This window comes from Pezoporus flaviventris, unplaced genomic scaffold (assembly GCF_033815535.1).
Source record: "Pezoporus flaviventris isolate CSIRO_AGI_PZ_B2104156 unplaced genomic scaffold, CSIRO_AGI_Pfla_v1 ptg000061l, whole genome shotgun sequence".
Lineage (NCBI taxonomy): Eukaryota > Metazoa > Chordata > Aves > Psittaciformes > Psittacidae > Pezoporus > Pezoporus flaviventris.
In genome coordinates this window covers 555001-572304 of record NW_026892609.1, presented here as the reverse complement: position 1 = coordinate 572304, position 17304 = coordinate 555001, and the positions used below count along the sequence as shown (strand labels likewise).

The window sequence follows — 17304 nt, the reverse complement described above, 5'->3', positions numbered from 1 at the left end:
AGTAAATTACATGCAGCAATTAGGGTTAAAGAAAGAAAATTCAGGTACATGTTCCTGATGAAAAGGCTGTGGAGGCCCGAGTTTTTATGTTACAGAAACCAGGTACTGAGCCGGATATCCCAGAGGAAGTGGGTATATCTGCAAGTATGGGCTGCCAGAGCACCAGGACAATCACGAGATGCAGCAGCAGTAACTATTCTTCTAAAACCAAACATCACACTGCTAAGACAGAAACAGTATCCTATAAAACTGGAAGCAAGAAAAGGACTAGAGCCTCTAACAGAAAAAAATTATCGAATACACTGGGACAAAAATGGTCTGTATTTGTACTTCACATGCTAATAACCATCCTGGAAGAGAAAAGTAGTCAGTGGCTTTCCCCAGGCAGGCTGCGCTTCTATGACAAGAGGACGTAGAGTTGAAAGTATCAAACCTTTAGAACCAGCAGCGGTTTTGACAACAGATCCAGAAGCAGGAGTGCTGACTCACAACTGTTTACAGACCTTAACATAATAGAGCTAAACCAAACATAACAGACACTAAAGCCCTGCATTCCTCCTCCCCCAACACATCAGCACAGAAAGCTGAGCTGGTGGTGCTACTGAGACTTCTGAAATTGTCAGAAAGTCAAAATTTGCTTTTAAGGCACATCAGTTTGATAACACTCCAGTGAATATCGGTAATGACATTGCTGACAAAGCAGCCAAAGAAGCTGTGGGTGGGGACCTTTCATTAATATTGCCTCACCAGTATCAGAGCTTGGATAATGAAGTTCCAAGTTATCAAACAGAGGATGGAAAATTACCTAGTCATAGGAGCCAAGAAACACGATGAAGGATGGTGGGTTACACCAAACAGGCAAGTAATAGCTGCCCAACCGCTTATGAGAAGAAAACCACCAGGCAACACAAGGGGGAACAGAATCAATGACTGAGGCTTTAAAGCTCCAAGTTCTGAGTATGCAAATGACTGGAATTATAAAAGTGTTATAAAGAAGTGTGAACCTTGTTTACGATGCTAAGAGGCCCCCCACCTGGAACAACAAAGGCAACTGTCCACAAGACTACTGGCAAGTGGACTTTACAGAACTGCCACAGCATTACGGGCTCAGACATATATATGTGCGTGTGTGTGTGTCTTAGTTTTTCTGAATGACTTTAACGGTAACATATGTATTATCATTACAAATTATACACACTAATATAAATGCTTTTAAGCCCGGTGGGCCCTGACACCTTCTCATCTCCTCTGACACCAGCAGCTCCTGCACACAGAAGGCTCCTGCTTTGCGCCCACAATGTGTTTCAAGCCAACACTAAAACAGGATTGCAAAGTCAAAGAACACAGACCTGGATGCGCAGGACAGCCCCAGGAGATGCAGCCTCCCGAGGGAGGGGTCTCTTCTGCACCGGTTACTGCAAGGCTCTCCCTCCTTAAATAGCCCACGCTCACCTTGGAGGCCCCGTCACGATGGGCAAATCCACAGCGACCGCCAAGGCTTTGTGATGGCGGCAGCATCGTGCCCATGGCCACTGGGCACCCAGGGGTTGGGGCTGGGTGAGCTTTAAGGTCCCTTCCACCGCAAACCAGGCTGTGACTGTGTGACTGTAAAACACGATCCCCATTTGGCTGCAGAAGAGCTCTCAGCACCGAGTCAGGCCCAGGATCAGGTGCAGACATTTGTGCAGAACATCCTGTCTCTGCTGCTGGCCTCGGCAGAGGCCCCTGCAGCCCCCTGAGGGCAGGTCAGGCCTGGAGAACAGCACCGCCACCTCCTCTGAAGGAAGCCCAACAGCTGAGGCCCTGCAGTCTCTCCTTCCCTTTCCTTTCCTTTCCCTGCACCACCCTTGGCTTTCAGCCCCACAGCAGAGCCCTTCTGCAGCCGCTTCTCAGCTCTCGTTGCTCGCTGGCAGCTTCCCGAGGCAGTTGTGCCTCTGCCGGAGCCAGAGCAACGGCCCAGCCCGTGCTGCGCTGTGTGGGGCGCTCCGATGGCACCATCGAGTGAGTGCAGGGCTCGGCAGCGCTGGCAGGAGCAGAGCTGTGGGGCCTGACCCTGCTCCCGGGGCAGACGCAGGTGAGCTCCAGCACTTGGTGTTTCTTGGCAGGAACCTTCGGCTCCAGCTTCCCCTCTCCCTACCCTGCCACCATGGTATCGAGTGGGATGGTGTGGGATGGAGCCATGTTCAAACCAGGATTAAATTGGGATGGAGCCAGGATCAAGGAGGATGGAGCCAGGCAGAAGTGGGGTGAGCGGTGCTGTGGCAGGGATTGCATGGGAAGGGCAGGGATGTGGGGTGGGATTGAGCTGGGGACAGGGGGTCAGGAGCAGGGATGCAGTGGTGGGGTCAGGGCTGTGGGTTGGGATGGAGTAGGGTGGGCAGGGGGTACAGCAGGGATGCAGTGGGGTGAGGTGGGCTGGGCTGTGCCAGGAGGGCACGGGAAGACGGACCTGACCCAGCAGGGGAAGCGCAGGCAGGGCTGGAGCCCACGCTGGGGCAGGGGCTGGGCAGGCTGGGGATGGCGGCAGAACCATTGTGCCCCACCAGGGCTGGGCTCTCAGGAGGCTGAACCCAGGTCATGAGCTTTTGGTGCAGGGATGCCAAGAGCAGGCAGCTCCTTGAGGAGAGCTGTTCACTGCCCCTTCACATCAGGTAAAGATCTGATCCCCCCACCTTGTGTGTCCCATGCACACCGTGTGTGTGCAGCTCGAGAGAGTTTGCCTGAGAACTGCCCCAGTCCTGAACCACTGCTGTGGGCAACCCAGGCAAGGAGATGGGCACAGCCCCAGACAGAGCAGGGACTGCGGAACCCCTGCCGCGCTGAATCAGCGCTGTGTGCGATGGTGACCAGGGTAAAAGGTGTGTCTGGGGGATTCAAGGGGTGGTCACAGAAGGAAACACTGCAGTGCAGACGTTTCCTGGCCCTGAGGATCAGTTCTCAAGATCTGGAGTACATCTTTGTGTGTCGTAAAATGTTATTGTATCTAAATGCAATTTGTCATTCTTGAATTGTGTGACATGATAATGACTATGCAAATGATGATAAGTCCTTCTTGGCACCTGTTTGATAGGTATATCCTTAATGCATACATAAGCTGAGATAAGCTCAAACAACGGCTGTCTTGCTTTAGCCCTTTGCAGGACATCTTGTTTCTACTCCAATGGCTGCAATGAAACAAGAGTCTGGCTCCAATGTGCCATTAGGGTGGAGAGGCTTCCCTGGGACTCCCCCCTACCATTTATCATTGATGTGTGATGCTAAAGCTGTTTCCCTGTGTCATGGTTTAAACCCAGTCAGCCATAAATCATGCAGTCGCTCTCTCACTCCCCCCGTTTTCCTCCCCCCCGCTCCTGGAGGGATGGGGAGGAGAATGAAAAGAATGTAACTCCCACGGGTTGAGATAAGAACAGTTTAGTAACTAAGGTATAACACAAATCACTACTGCTACCACCAATAATAATAATGATAAAGGAAGTAACAAGGAAAGAGAATACATCACCTCACCACCCGCTGACCGATAACTCACCCCACCTCGCCCAACCAAGCACTGACTGATACGTTGTCCAACCCCGCAGTCTCCCAGCCCTTTCGGGTAACTCTCAGTTACCTCCTGGGCATGACGTGCTGTGGTATGGAATACCTCTTTGGTCAGTTTGGGTCAGGTGTCCTGTCTCTGCTTCCTCCTGGCTTCCCCTCCTCCCTGGCAGAGCATGAAGCTCACAAAGTCCTTGGCCAGACCAAAACATCATTGTTATCAGCTCTGTTCCCAGGCCGAACGTCAAAACACAGCACTGCACCAGCTACCAAGGAGGAGAAAAATGACTGCTACTGCTGAACCCAGGACAGTATCCCCCCCTTATTCCATACTATTCACGTCATGCTCAGATCCCACATTTTCAATATATCATCACTCTTACATACTTACATCCACATATACACAGAGACAGGGAGAACGAGATCATTCCTTAGTGCATGGACTACTGGGGAAAGGGGAAAAGGGAAAAGGAAAAGGGAAAAGGGAAGGGAAAGGGAAAAGGAAAAGGAAAGGAAGAAGAAAAAGGGAAAGGGAAAGGAAAAAGGGAAAGGGAAAAGGGAAGAGGGAAAAGTGAAAGGAAAAGGGAAAACGGAAAGGGAAGAAGAGGGGGGAAAAGGAGCAATCACTACCTTGTTTTTCCTTGGCACAGCGCTTGGGAAGCCTGATTCCCTTAGGAATGCTCCCATGGATGCAGATCTTCCCCATTCTTCCACAGGGAGATGCTTAGCTCAGGTTGAAGTCCTCAATGTAGGCTTCCAAGGCTTCTGATGCGGAGCTGTAGGGATGCTCCTTGTAAAGGATGGAACAGGGCTGGGAACAACGGCTGCTCCAGGGAGTAAAGAGGGAGGACACCAGGGATGCAGGGGCTGATCCAGGTTTTCCAGCCATGATCCATGTGCGAATCTTCCCCATGCATCTACAAGGAAAGGACAAGGAATAACGTACACTAAAGGGGTTACTCAGCATCTATTACATGAAGCAGGATGGGTCCCTTTGGGATGACCATTGGGATCCAAAGGGAAGCACAAGGCAGGGAATGAAGAGATGGGATTTGGAATAACAGTGGGAATGGGGGGGAGGGGGGGAAGGATATAGGAGAGGATGTTCAGCACCATCAACCCCACATAAGCCCCACAGCAGCATCAGCCCCACATCGTCACCATCAGCCCCACATCGTCACCATCAGCCCCACATCATCACCATCAGCCCCGCATCGTCACCATCAGCCCCGCATCAGCATCAGCAGCCCCGCACCAGCCCCACATCATCCCCATCAGCCCCACATCAACAGCATGAGCCCCACATCAACAGCATGAGCCCCATATCAACAGCATGAGCCCCATATCAACATCAGCCCCACAGCATCACCATCAGCCTCACATCATCAGCATCAGCCTCACATCATCTGCATCACCCCACATCATCAGCATCAGCCCCACATCCCCATCATCCCCACATCACCATCAGCCCCACAGCATCAGCATCAGCCTCACATCATCCGCATCACCCCACATCGTCACCATGAGCCCCACATCATCACCATCAGCCCCACATCATCACCATCAGCCCCACATCCTCATCAGCCCCACATCCTCATCAGCCCCACATCGTCACCATCAGCTTCACATCATCACTATCAGCCCCACATAGTCACCAACCCTCCCACCCTCCCCCCCGCCATTACCCCCCACCAGGCCGCCATTATCCCTCCCCTTTCCCTCACAAGACACGGTCACCACATAGAATGCACCTCTTTAAAGGGGCCTCATCCCGCCCCATTCCCATCCCGCCGGGAATCCGCCTCCATCCCCACAGCTCTCACCTCAACCCGCGGAGCGTGTTTGAAGGGGCCGCGCTCCGCCACAAAATGGCGCCGCGCAGAGCATGCTGGGAGTTGTAGGCGCAGCATTGAGCTGCGCCAACAAGGACTAGGATTCCCATCATGCCCCGCTGCGGAACGGCGGCCGGCGCGCACGACATCCTGGGAGCTGTAGGCTTAGCAGACTGCACCGCTAGGGAGGACTACAACTCCCGGCATGCCCCGCGGTCGGCTAGAGCCTGCGCGCAGTACCTCACGGGAGTTGTAGGCGCAGTTTTACAGCTGGCTCTAGCAAGCCTACAACTCCCAGTGTTCTTCGCGGCGGAATGGCGGCGAAGCGCAGGGTACTAGGGAAGATGTAGGCGCGGCATTGGCTGCAGCGCTAAGGAGGACCACAACTCCCATCATGCCCCGCGGCGGCGCCCTCCCTCCAGGGTGGCGATGGGAGCTCCTCGGGGCCCTGCAGCCATGGGCATCACCTATGGGATACCTTGGGATTCCAACCGGGAGCCACTGACGGCTTCCCTGGATCCATGGGAATCACCCATGGCATACCAGCACCTAAACCCTAATGGGTCCTCACCTCCGACCCCACTGCTCCGAGCCCCAGGGCTGGTGGTAAAGGATGCGTAAAGAGCGCGTAACTCACCCACCTTGGAGTAACCCTTACCTTTAGGAATTCCCATCCAGAGGATGCTTTCCCATCTCTTGTAATCCCTTGCATTCCATGGCCTTGAGGTGCTTTAAGGAGAGAAGCAGCATCCCAAGCCCTGCATCCACGTGGAATTTGCCCTTGAATTCACTTCTCAACCCCTTGGATCCACTATCCAAGGAGAAATGGATTTACATTGGGGTTGAGGTGGATCCACACCAAGCGGAAGCGTTAAACAGCAACTCCTGCTTTGCTCCGGGTGGGAATGAGGCAGGAACGCCCGCTCTGAACGCCATGGGGAATGCTTTGGGATGGGGTTACTACAGGTTTACAATGGGATTACTACAGGTTTACAGCGGGGTTTTTACAGGTTTACACTGGGGTTACTACAGGCTTACACTGTGGTTATGGCCTCTTTGGGAAGGGAATGTCTGGAGTTGGAGCATCCCCTTTACTCTGACCCCATTCCAGGCGTAAAACGCTTCCGAGAGCTGCTTCCCTCCTTCCGACCCCTTCTCCCCGGGGTTTAAGGTATCTCTACAAGCTGTTGGAGCCGCAGGGCGCTTCCATCCTCCTCCTTTTCCTTGCCTTCGGCTTTCCCAAGGGTTTATCCATCCCTTGGGATCCACTCTTCCATTGGGCCAACAATTCCCGTTGCACATCCACAGGGAGCTCATAGAAGGTCTCTGTATCCACATCAGGAGGAATTACTACGTCTTTACTATGGGTTTGCTCCATCGATGCTGCTGCAGGGGCCTCCTTATCCCAGCTGGAAGCACATGACCCACTCGGGATCATCCCAACTTCTGGAGGCTCTTTCTCCATCCTGATCCATGTCCTGCTGGGGTACTCAGAGGCCTGGGTTGCTCCTACAGAGTTACTACACCCTGCAGGGCAAGCAGCACTGCTTAATCCTGTTGGATTTTGGGAAGGGTTTTGGATCTCTTTGGGAAAAGGCACTGAGGGCTGAGCCAGAACATTCCCAGCATGGAATTCCAGCTGCGAAGGGAGTTCTTGTTGAAGCGCTTCCGGAAGGACTTCCTGGGCAATAGAAGGAAAAGAGGGAATTGCTCTGGGTCTTTGTGGGCTTTCCTCTCCCTGGGGAAGCTTCCTGATGTTGGGAATTCCACTGCAAGAGGCGCTCCCCTTCCCTTGGGAAGCTGCAGCTTCCTATGGAAAGAGCAGAGATCAAAGCAGGAGCAGCCTGGGGGTCACTAACCAGGGAGCAGCCACGGCCTGAGCCACAGCCAAGGGCACCTTGGAGCCTGCTCCAGGCGGACAAAGGCCAGGAGAGGGCTCCCACAGCACTCATAGCACCCATAGAACTCCAGCACCCACAGCAACCACAGCACTCCCAGCACCCATAGCACACACAGAACCCCAGCACCCATAGCAATCACAGCATCCACAGTGCCCCCAACACCTTCAGCACCCACGGAACTCCCAGCACCGAAGGCACCCCCACCACCCCCAGCACACATAGCACCCCTCAGCACCCGCAGCACCTCAGCACCCACAGCACCCCCAGAACTCTAGGCACCCATAGCACGCACACCACCGCCAGCACCCACAACACCAACAATGCCCATAGCACCCACAGCATCCCCAACACCCATAGAACCCCAACCACCATAGCAACCCCAGCACCCACAGCACCCATAGAAACCACAGCACCCCCATAGCATCCCCAGCACCCATAGGACCCCCAGCAACCATACCAGCCCCAGCACCCATAGAACCCCCAGCAAGCATAGCACCCCCAGCACCCACAGAATCCCAAGAACTCATAACACCCATACCAAACACAGCACCCCGAGCACCCATAGCACTCATAGCAACCACAGCACCCCCAGCACCCAAAACACCCACGGTACCCATAGCACTCATAGCACCCCCAGCACCCACAGAACTCCAGCACCCCTAGAACTCCCAGACCCCCCAACACCCATAGAACCCCAAGCACCCATAACATGCACAGCATCCGTAACACCCCCACCACCACCACCACCCACACCTCCAGCACTTGCAGAACCCCCAGCACCCATAGCACCCCCAGCACCCATAACACCCCCAGCAACACTCCCAGCACCCATAGCAGCCATAGCAAACACAGCACCCCCAGCAGCTACAGCACCCCCAGCACCCATAACACGCACAGAACCCTTGCACTCACAACACCCCTAGCACCCACAGCACTCACAGAACCCTCAGCACCCACAACATGCACAGAACCCTAGCACCCACAGCACTCATAGAACCCTCAGCACCCATAGAACCCTCAGCACCCATAGCACTCATAAGCACCCTAGACAAACACCTTGCCACTCCCTCCTTGGCCAGAAGGGGGTGCTGGGCCCTTGCCCTTGAGGTAGAAGCCAATGGAGCCCTTCCTGGTGGGAAGCTCCTGGAGGCTGGAGAAGCAGATGTTGAGGAGGGTGAGGTGGAACGGGAGCTCCGTCGGGATCATCTTCCGCAGGAGCTTCATTAGGATGCTCCCCAAGGGCGAGAGGAGGCTCCCGGGATCTACAAGATGGGAAAACCCTTGGGAAACAGGGATCAGATCCCAAGGAACGCATGGAATAACAGTGAGTTGAGTAGGAAAGGGTAAAGTTTGGAGCATCCTGGTCTCAATGTCTCCTATGTCCGCCTAAGCCCGATTCCAATGGGAGATGATTCCAGCCCTCATGGATATTCCCACATGGATGCTCCATCCATGTCCTGGTGGCCTCAACATAAGGGCATGGAGCAGATGAAGCAAAGGCAAAGGAGGCCGGAGCTTCTTCCAGCCCATTCCATTGTCCCAGCAGCCCCATAGGGAAGAGCTTCCAAAGATCCCCCCTTTTCTTGGGATCAAGGAATGGAAAAGATTCCCAAAGCTTAAAGAGCTGAGAATGGGATGACCTTAAATAATGGGATTGGAGAAAGGCATCCCATTGTAGCAGCACAAAGTGGACCATTCCAAGCTTACCTTTCCCAAATTTGGGAAGGAGATGCGGTGGGATAGGGCTCTGACAGCATTCCCGATGGAACCCCTTTCCCGATGAGGAGAAGCGGCGGATGTTCAACCTTATGCCTGCCATCCTGGCGGATTCTATGGAGCACCAAGGAATAAGTGCTATTCCAAGTCTATGGCAGCTGCCACAGCATTGGATCATGGATCACTGGATCATGGGATCGGGAGCTTGGACAAGACCTTCAAGGCCACCATGAACCCCCCCATATATCCCTCTTTACTCCATGGAGAAGGCCCTTTCCAAGCCATTCCATGAGGAACATGATTCCACCGGGAAGAGCTCTGGAGACAATCACCTTTCCAAGAGGCTTGGAAGCATCGTTCGCAGTTTCTCCTGGACTTCCGCCTCTGAGAAGCACCTCCAGAAGGAATCTTCATCACTAAAGGACCAAGAGCAGAAGGAATCGCATCACTTGGATTCTATCCCAGATTCCCAAGAGGAATAGAAGCAGGGAGATATGGAATGAATCGTGGACACATGGAGCTTCAGAACCTTCTGGAAGGACTTCCTTGAGAATTCCTTAAAGGAATTCTCCTACCTGAGGAGGTCCTGATGGTGTCACAGGGGCCTCATCCTGCCCATAGCTGAGCTTCCGGATCCGTTGAGCAAGCGCAATTCCCAGCTCCTTCTCCAAGCCAGTAGATGGAAACCTTTGGAGATCCACCACGGTTTTCACACCCAACGCTTCCAGTCGTTCCGCGGTCCTGGAGCCGATGCCTGTCAGGATACGGACATGGGAATGGCATTATCCTATCCGAGGGGTCCTTGGGATGGGAGCTGAGGGAGTTCTTGCTTGTGGGAATGATGGGATAATGGGAAGTGGGAGACGACCCATCCATACTGGTGGTGCCTTCAACTCAACCCAGCCCTTCCGGCCTCCTAAAGGAAACCGCAAGCATTGGGTCTAATGCAAGAATGAATTCCCTGTGGTGCCCAGCACCTACCTGGATGGGACCCCAGCACCTACCTGGCACCTTCTGGATGGGACCCCAGCACCTACCTGGCACCTCCTGGATGTGACCCCAGCACCTACCTTGCACCTTCTGGATGGGACCACAGCACCTACCTGGATGGGACCCCAGCACCTACCTGGCACCTTCTGGATGGGACCCCAGTGCCTACCTGGATGGGACCCCAGCACCTACCTGGCACCTTGTGGATGGGACCCAGCACCTACCTGGCACCTTCTGGATGGGACCCAGCACCTACCTGGCACCTTCTGGATGGGACCCCAGCACCCACCTGGATGGGACCCCAGCACCTACCTGGCACCTCCTGGATGTGACCCCAGCACCTACCTTGCACCTTCTGGATGGGACCCCAGCACCTACCTGGATGGGACCCATCACCTACCTGGCACCTTCCAGATGGGCCCCCAGCACCCACCTGGATGGGACCCCAGCACCTACCTGGCACCTCCTGGATGTGACCCCAGCACCTACCTGGATGGGACCCATCACCTACCTGGCACCTTCCAGATGGGCCCCCAGCACCCACCTGGATGGGACCCCAGCACCTACCTGGCACCTCCTGGATGTGACCCCAGCACCTACCTGGATGGGACCCATCACCTACCTGGCACCTTCTGGATGGGCCCCCAGCACCCACCCGGATGGGACCCCAGAACCTACCTGGCACCTTCCGGATGGGTCCCAGGTTCCTCAGCAGCTCCTGGGTGCTGTGAGGCAGAAGCAGGGTTTGTTGGTTGGGCTTGAAGGTCCCAGAGACCACCTTGGCCAAGAGCTTGGTGGTGGCCACCCCAGCACTGCTGCTGAGGCCCAACGTGGAGTAAAGGCATTCCCGGAGCTCTTCCATCACTTGGGATCCAACGGCGAGCTTCCGATGGGTTGGATCCTGCATGTTGATGGCTGGGAAGGAGAAGGAAGTGGGGAGGATGTGGGGAGTCAACCAAATTCCATGGATTTTTCAGGGGGTGGTGGTGAGGGGGTGGCATTCCGGTCCTGCAGGAGGGTTTGGTTTCCTGGATCAAGTGGAAGCACATTCCTAGATCATGGAATGGGATGGATGGAGCTTAAAGTGCATCCAGGGCCACCTTGCACTGGAGCAGGTTGCTCCAGCTTGGCCTTGGGGATGGGATATCTCCCACCTCCCACTGTCCCACCAGACTCATGGGGACGAACTTCCCAAGATCCTATCCCAAGAACTTCCCAAGATGCTATCGTCCCACCAGCCTCACGGGGAAGAACTTCCCAAGATCTCATCCCAAGAACTTCCCAAGATTCCCATGGCCCCACCACCTTCATGGGGACAAACTTCCCCAGATCCCATCCCAAGAACTTCCCAAGATTCCCATTGTCCCACCAGCCTCATGGGGACAAACTTCCCCAGATCCCATCCCAAGAACTTCCCAAGATTCCCATTGTCCCACCAGCCTCATGGGGAAGAACTTCCCAAGATCGCATCCCAAGAACTTCCCAAGATCCCCATTGTGCCACCAGCTTCATGGGGAAGAACTTCCCAAGATCCCATCCCAAGAACTTCCCAAGATCCCATCCCAAGCTTCCCATGGTCCCATCCCTCCAGCTCCTCATCCAAAGCCCTTTCCAGAGCCCCTTTGCGCACTGAAGCCACTCTGATGCCTCCATGGATCCTGAAGGTCCTTTCCAAGCTATTCCATGATTCCAGGATACCTGGACTTTCCCAAGTCCACTTCTCTGGCTATTCTGAAGCCAAGGTGGATCGGGCTACTCACCTTAGTGCTTGTAGACATGGCCTGAGACACGGATCCCAGCCCATCCACTTGGATGGAAGCGGCCTACACATTTCTCCACCACATCCGTGATATCCAGGAAGTTCTCATCCAAACCAAGTCTTTCCACCAATGGACAATATTCCCGCAGGAGCTCTAGGAGGAGAAGACAACCCAGGATAAGAGGGAGAACTGATTCCAAGAGGTTGACGGCTCCCTATAGATGGAGCTCCAGGTCCATGTTTCCTCCAGTATCCTGGAGGACCCATAAGCTGTTGTAATTCCTTCCTAGTCTGGGGCATCTGCTCTTTTTCTGTTTTTCTGAAGGTATCTGCAGCAATCACTGCACTGCTGCTATCCACCAAGTACCCCCCGATTTGACTGGTTTCTGCTTGGTTTCTGTCATTCCTTAGGTGGAACTTCAACTTCTGCACCACAGTGCTTGCCACACTGCTGTTGCTGCAGTTCTTTGGGGCAACCTCCTCTGATTAAGACATCATCTATGTATGGGTACATTTTCACCTTTCGAGGAAGTGAGACCTTGTGTGGGTTTGTGGTGTTCATGGGAGGGAGGTGAGTCCCCTTCCAGCCCCACGGCTACAGTCCCAGGGTGAGATGCCTCAGCTAACCAGGCTGAATCCCATCCTGCAGCAGGGGTAAAGGAGATCCCAGCCCGTCCTGGCCTGCCTGTCCTGTCTGATGAGGGGACAAGAAACAGGCTGCCTGCTGAAGTGGTTGTGTCACCACCCCTGGAGGTATTCAAATTCTAAGGCACATGGTTAATGTGTTGACTTGCCAGCGTTGGGCTAATGGTGGACTCGATGTTAAGGGTCTTTTCCAACCTAAATGGTTCCATGATTCTACAAAATCTTGTTTAGACCAAGCTGTCTCTCATCAGAGAAATGACACTGCAGGAAGGCAGTGTGCCTCCCAGCTGAGGGAGGAAGCATCAGTGCTTGCTTCAGGCTGTTTCCCATGGTGCTCCCCTGGAGCCTCAGGAAGCCCAAGGATGCTCTGAGCTGGTGACTGAATGTTTCAACAGCCATACAATACCTGCTGTCCTCTGCAAAGGGCTCCAAGTGTAGGTCCATGACAGAGCACGTCTACACTTGACATTGCTATCTTCAATGGCATGTCAGTTTTCATCCCCTGGTACTTACGTATCTATGCAACTTGTCAACCACAGACTTTGTGTCAGTGGGGCTTTGTCTTTGAGCTAGGGGTGTCCAGCCTGGAGAAGAAGCTCCAGGGAGACCTTACTAAGCCCATACCTAAACAGGGCCTACATGAAATCTGGAGAGGGGCTTTTTACAAGGGCCTATAGGGACAGGACAGGGGGAATGGCTTTAAACATGGAGATGGGAGACCGAAATGAGCTCATAGGCAGAAGTTCTCCCCTGTGCTGAGGCCCTGGCACAGGGTGCCCAGAGAAGCTATGGCTGCCCCATCCCTGGCACTATTCAAGGCCAGGTTGGACACGGGCTTGGAGCAAGCTGCTCTAGTGGAAGGTGTCCCTGCCTGTGGCAGGGGTTGGAACTGGATGAGCTTTAAGGTCCCTCCCACCCCAGTACATAAATTTACTGCCTCTACAACTGAAGTGTTCCAGGGAAGTCACGTTTTGATAAAAGCTTTTTTGATAAAACTACTGTGCAGTTGGTTGGCGTGATTCTGAAAAGGGAATAGAGCTCAGCTGAAGCAGTGACCCCTGGTGTCACAGAGAAGTGTTTTTCCTTCCTGTCACTGGTGGATTCCTTGGGAGAAGAGGTCCCAGCTATTTCTGGAGTCACCAGCTGTGCAGTTCCTAGCAGGGCACTGCAGGTACAGCTGAAAATTGCGTTTCCTTGGTACATGGTTCGGTTGGAGATAAATCTGACTGCAGATCTACCACCAAAAAATTGTTCATGTGCAGTAGACACACAGATTACCCTTCCAGTTACTGAGGAAAGTATCCATGGGCTGGGAAAGGAAACAGCACAGGAGGGAACTTTTGTTCTTCCTGGTAAAACCTGTTGGGCTTTAGCATCTTCTTCCATATCTTCAGTGGTAATTGGAATGTACGTTATTAAAAGTAATATTTCATTTTCTACTCCCGTGTTCTAGGAGAAACATGAGCAGGGGTCTCCCTCAATCCACCCTTCTCACAGAGTGGTGTGGTCACCTCTTGTCTCTGCCTCCAAACATAGTGCTGAATTCCAGTTATAACTTGAGGGAAATGTTTGGTTGGTTTACTCAGTTATTAAATGTGTTTCAGTCTATGCAAGGAGGTTTCTGAAATTACGGTAGGATGTAAAATTGTGTAAAATTCACTGGTTGCTCTTGCTGACCATCCAAACAGGGTACCCCACGTGTTCTCATGGTGTGTGGAGTTGTTAGGCACAGGTTAATGGTTGGCAATGTTCTCAAGGGTCCTTTCCAAATTGAACGATTGTGCAATTCCAAGAAAAGTTTTTTCGACTCAGCTCTGTCCCTCATCAGAGAAATGGCACTGCAGGAAGACAGTGCGTCTGCCACCTGAGGGAAGGAACAACAGTGCTGGCTTTAGGCTCTTTCCCGTGGTGTTCCCCTGGAGCCCCAGGGAGCCCCGGAGGGAGCCCAGCGGGGCAGAGGCAGAGCCACCTTGGGCTGGGCGTCTGCTGCTGCTGAGCTGGGCCAGGCTCCTGGGACGTAGATAGATGCTGGCAAGCGGGCAGAGCTGCAGAGACCTCTCTGCCCAGGAGCGGGGCTGGGGCACTGCCTGCAGGCACACAGGGGGAGACCTGCGAGCCTCGGAGAGCTTAAAGGCACTCGGCAGTGGAGGATGCCGAGAGGTCTCTGCAGGAGAAACGTTCCGAGCCGTGCGCGATAAGGCTCTGGGTGCAGGGCAATGCAGCTGCAGCTCCTGGAAGGATCTCCTCAAGCTGCTGCCTCGGACAGTCATTGGGATATGTCAGGAGGGCTCTCTTGGTTTCTCTGTTTAGACGGGACGGGACGGGACGGGACGGGACGGGACGGGCGGACACTGGCACTGCACCAGCTACTGAGAAAATAGGCTGCGACTGCTGAACCCAGGACGCGCTGAAATACAGCAGCCGAGGCACCCGGGGGTTCTGCAGATGCCGCGGCGCCCACCACCTCCTCCCCCCACCCCGCTCCGAGGCGCCTCCCCCAGCCTCCTCCCTCCGCAACGGGCTGGGAAGAGATTGCAAAGACGTTCTTCTGGTTGTGGTTTTGGGGAAATGTGTCTGAAACTTCGGAGAAGAGATGAAGATAGCGTGGTTGAGGGTAGAAGGGAGGATTATGTTGCTCTTGGTGACCATCCAAACAGGGTACCCCACTAGTGATGTTCTCGTGTGTGAGGACGGAGGCACGGACCCAGACTTAGAGTGCAAGCTGGATCATCGTTTATTGAACAGATGACACGATATTTATATGCTTCCAAGCAATTAGCCAAGCACTTCTGTGTTTGCCTTGCGATTACATCAGGTGAAAGGTCTACCAGATTTTCCTATCGACATCCTTTCCGGTTCCGCCGTCCTTGTTCCTTGCCAGTTCCAACATCTTCCAAATACCAGTCAGGGACAGGTCACTCTTAATTACCTACTCTAGTTCCCGTGGTCACTCTAATTGCCAGTCTTTGATACATTCCAACACCACCCCCCCACCCCCCCCCCCCCCCCCAGTTTCTCTTGTTTAGGTAAGGAGGAGGATGTGCTGCAGAGCAGGGCTTGCCTCTGCAGCACGGGAGTGAGAGGACAAGGCAGGTCCCTCGTTCCGGGGCTGGCTGCAGGGTGTGAACGTGGGTGTGCAGCCAGGGGTGCCCAGCGGTGTCCTGGCGAGCAGGGTCCCTGCAGTCCAGGGGCCGTGTGCCGGGGCAGGGACTCCTCCACCTGCCAGGGTCGGTCAGCGCTCAGCCTGCCTGGGAGCTCCCCAAGGTGCTCGAGGAAGCTGAGGGGGAAGCAAGAACCCCTGGCCGGCAAGGAAAAGCCGCCTTGCCTCTAGGACTACCGAGAGGGAGCAGAGTCGGGCAGAGAGCAGGAGCTCCCGGCAGGGACAGCTCCAAGAAACAGAGACACGGGCCACCCCGTCCCCACTACCGGGCCCTAGGCAAGCCCAAGCGAGAGACAGACGCCGGCCGCTAAGGCATCTCTGCGCCGGGACGTACCGAGACAGAAACGCAGTCGGTAACAGAAAGTGTCCGCGCTCAAGTAAATGCTCAGATTACCGCAGGGGCGGTGGCCGGGAGGACCGAACATCGCGTTCCCCTTACAAGCTCCCGCGCTCGAGCGTGGGATACACTGTAACACACTAGCCGACGCACCTGCGGGTCTGCCGATGCCGCGCTGCACCGCGCCGCGCCGCGCCGCCCCGCCCCGCCCGCTCTTCGCGGAGCAACCCCCCCCGCCCCCCGCCCCCGCCCCCCCGCCTCCTCCCCCCCCCCCCGTGAGATCTATAGGAACGGATCGTGTCAGCGACTTAGGAGTCCTCGTCATCGTTGCGCTTTGGGTGGAATCCGAAATCCTTGAAATCGTCGCCTCGTGTGTAGAACGTAGAAGAAGGATTAGATTTTCCTGTCAGTACAACGATGAAAAAGAAGAAACAAAGGAATAATCCTTCTTAATCAAAACGCTTTGTTACTTTAAGGGGTACTTCGTTTAACTACTTGAATGTCTAAAACGTTTTGCTAATTAAAGGGGTACTTTGTTTAAGCGCTTGAATGCCTTAAGGGGGTTAGGTAATCGAGAGATCCATCCTGTCACAGGATGAGGTGAAACTTGTGTATTAACTGTATAAGAAATGGAATTTAGGGGGACTAAGATGGTGGTTAAGCTTGTGATAGACATCCCCCGTTACTGCATTACCAAGGAATTCAATAACTCTTTTAAGAAGTTTCTTCACCCGAAGACAAGACCCCAGCAACAGGAGGAGAACAATGAAAAGGACCCACGTCGATATTCGGGTGAAGGAGACGACAGGATTGGCTGAAACCCAAGACCGAGGAGTATAAGAGACTGTACCCCAGAAATGTCGGTGTGCGTCTTGGGAGGAGCGGAGACCCCCCGGCGTACCCAGCGCTGCTTGCTTATTGCCTCTCGGTATTAATCAATTGTAATTAAAAATTAATTAAATCAGATCATGGTCAAGGCGAAATTTTTATAACACCACCCCCCCCCCCAGCGGCGCATACATAACAGACGCAGAGAGAGAGAGAGAGCGAGCCCAGTGCACGCCCCTCCCCTCCTCCCCTCCCGCTGCCCCTCCCCCTCCCCCTCCCTTCGCGCTGCCGTTCCGGACCCGCCGCGCCTTGGGTGCGGCCCCAGTCCCCAGACAGCGGCACCGCCCAGGAGCAGGTGGGCGGAGGGAGGGGCAGCGTTCGGCAGCCTGACGCTCTGCGACTGCGCCCTCGCCCCCCCCTTCGCCCCCCCCCGACCCCCCTCCGGCTCGCCAAGCGGGTCCCCGTCAGCGAAGAAAACACGGGCTGCTCCCGCCGGGCGGGCAGTCTCGCGCTCAGTTCGCCGGGGGCCGGTAAGGAGGCAGGCAGGCAGGCAGGCAGGCAGGCAGGCAGGCGAGGGAGCGAGCAAGAAAGCAAACAAGCAA

General features: G+C 54.6%; 1 pseudogene; it reads right to left on the bottom strand.

Annotated features, from left to right (window-relative positions):
• Nucleotides 1-8311: 8311 nt before the first annotated feature.
• LOC133277690 (DNA polymerase iota-like) lies at nt 8312-15962 on the bottom strand (annotated as a pseudogene).
• Between the last annotated feature and the right edge of the window lie 1342 nt (nt 15963-17304).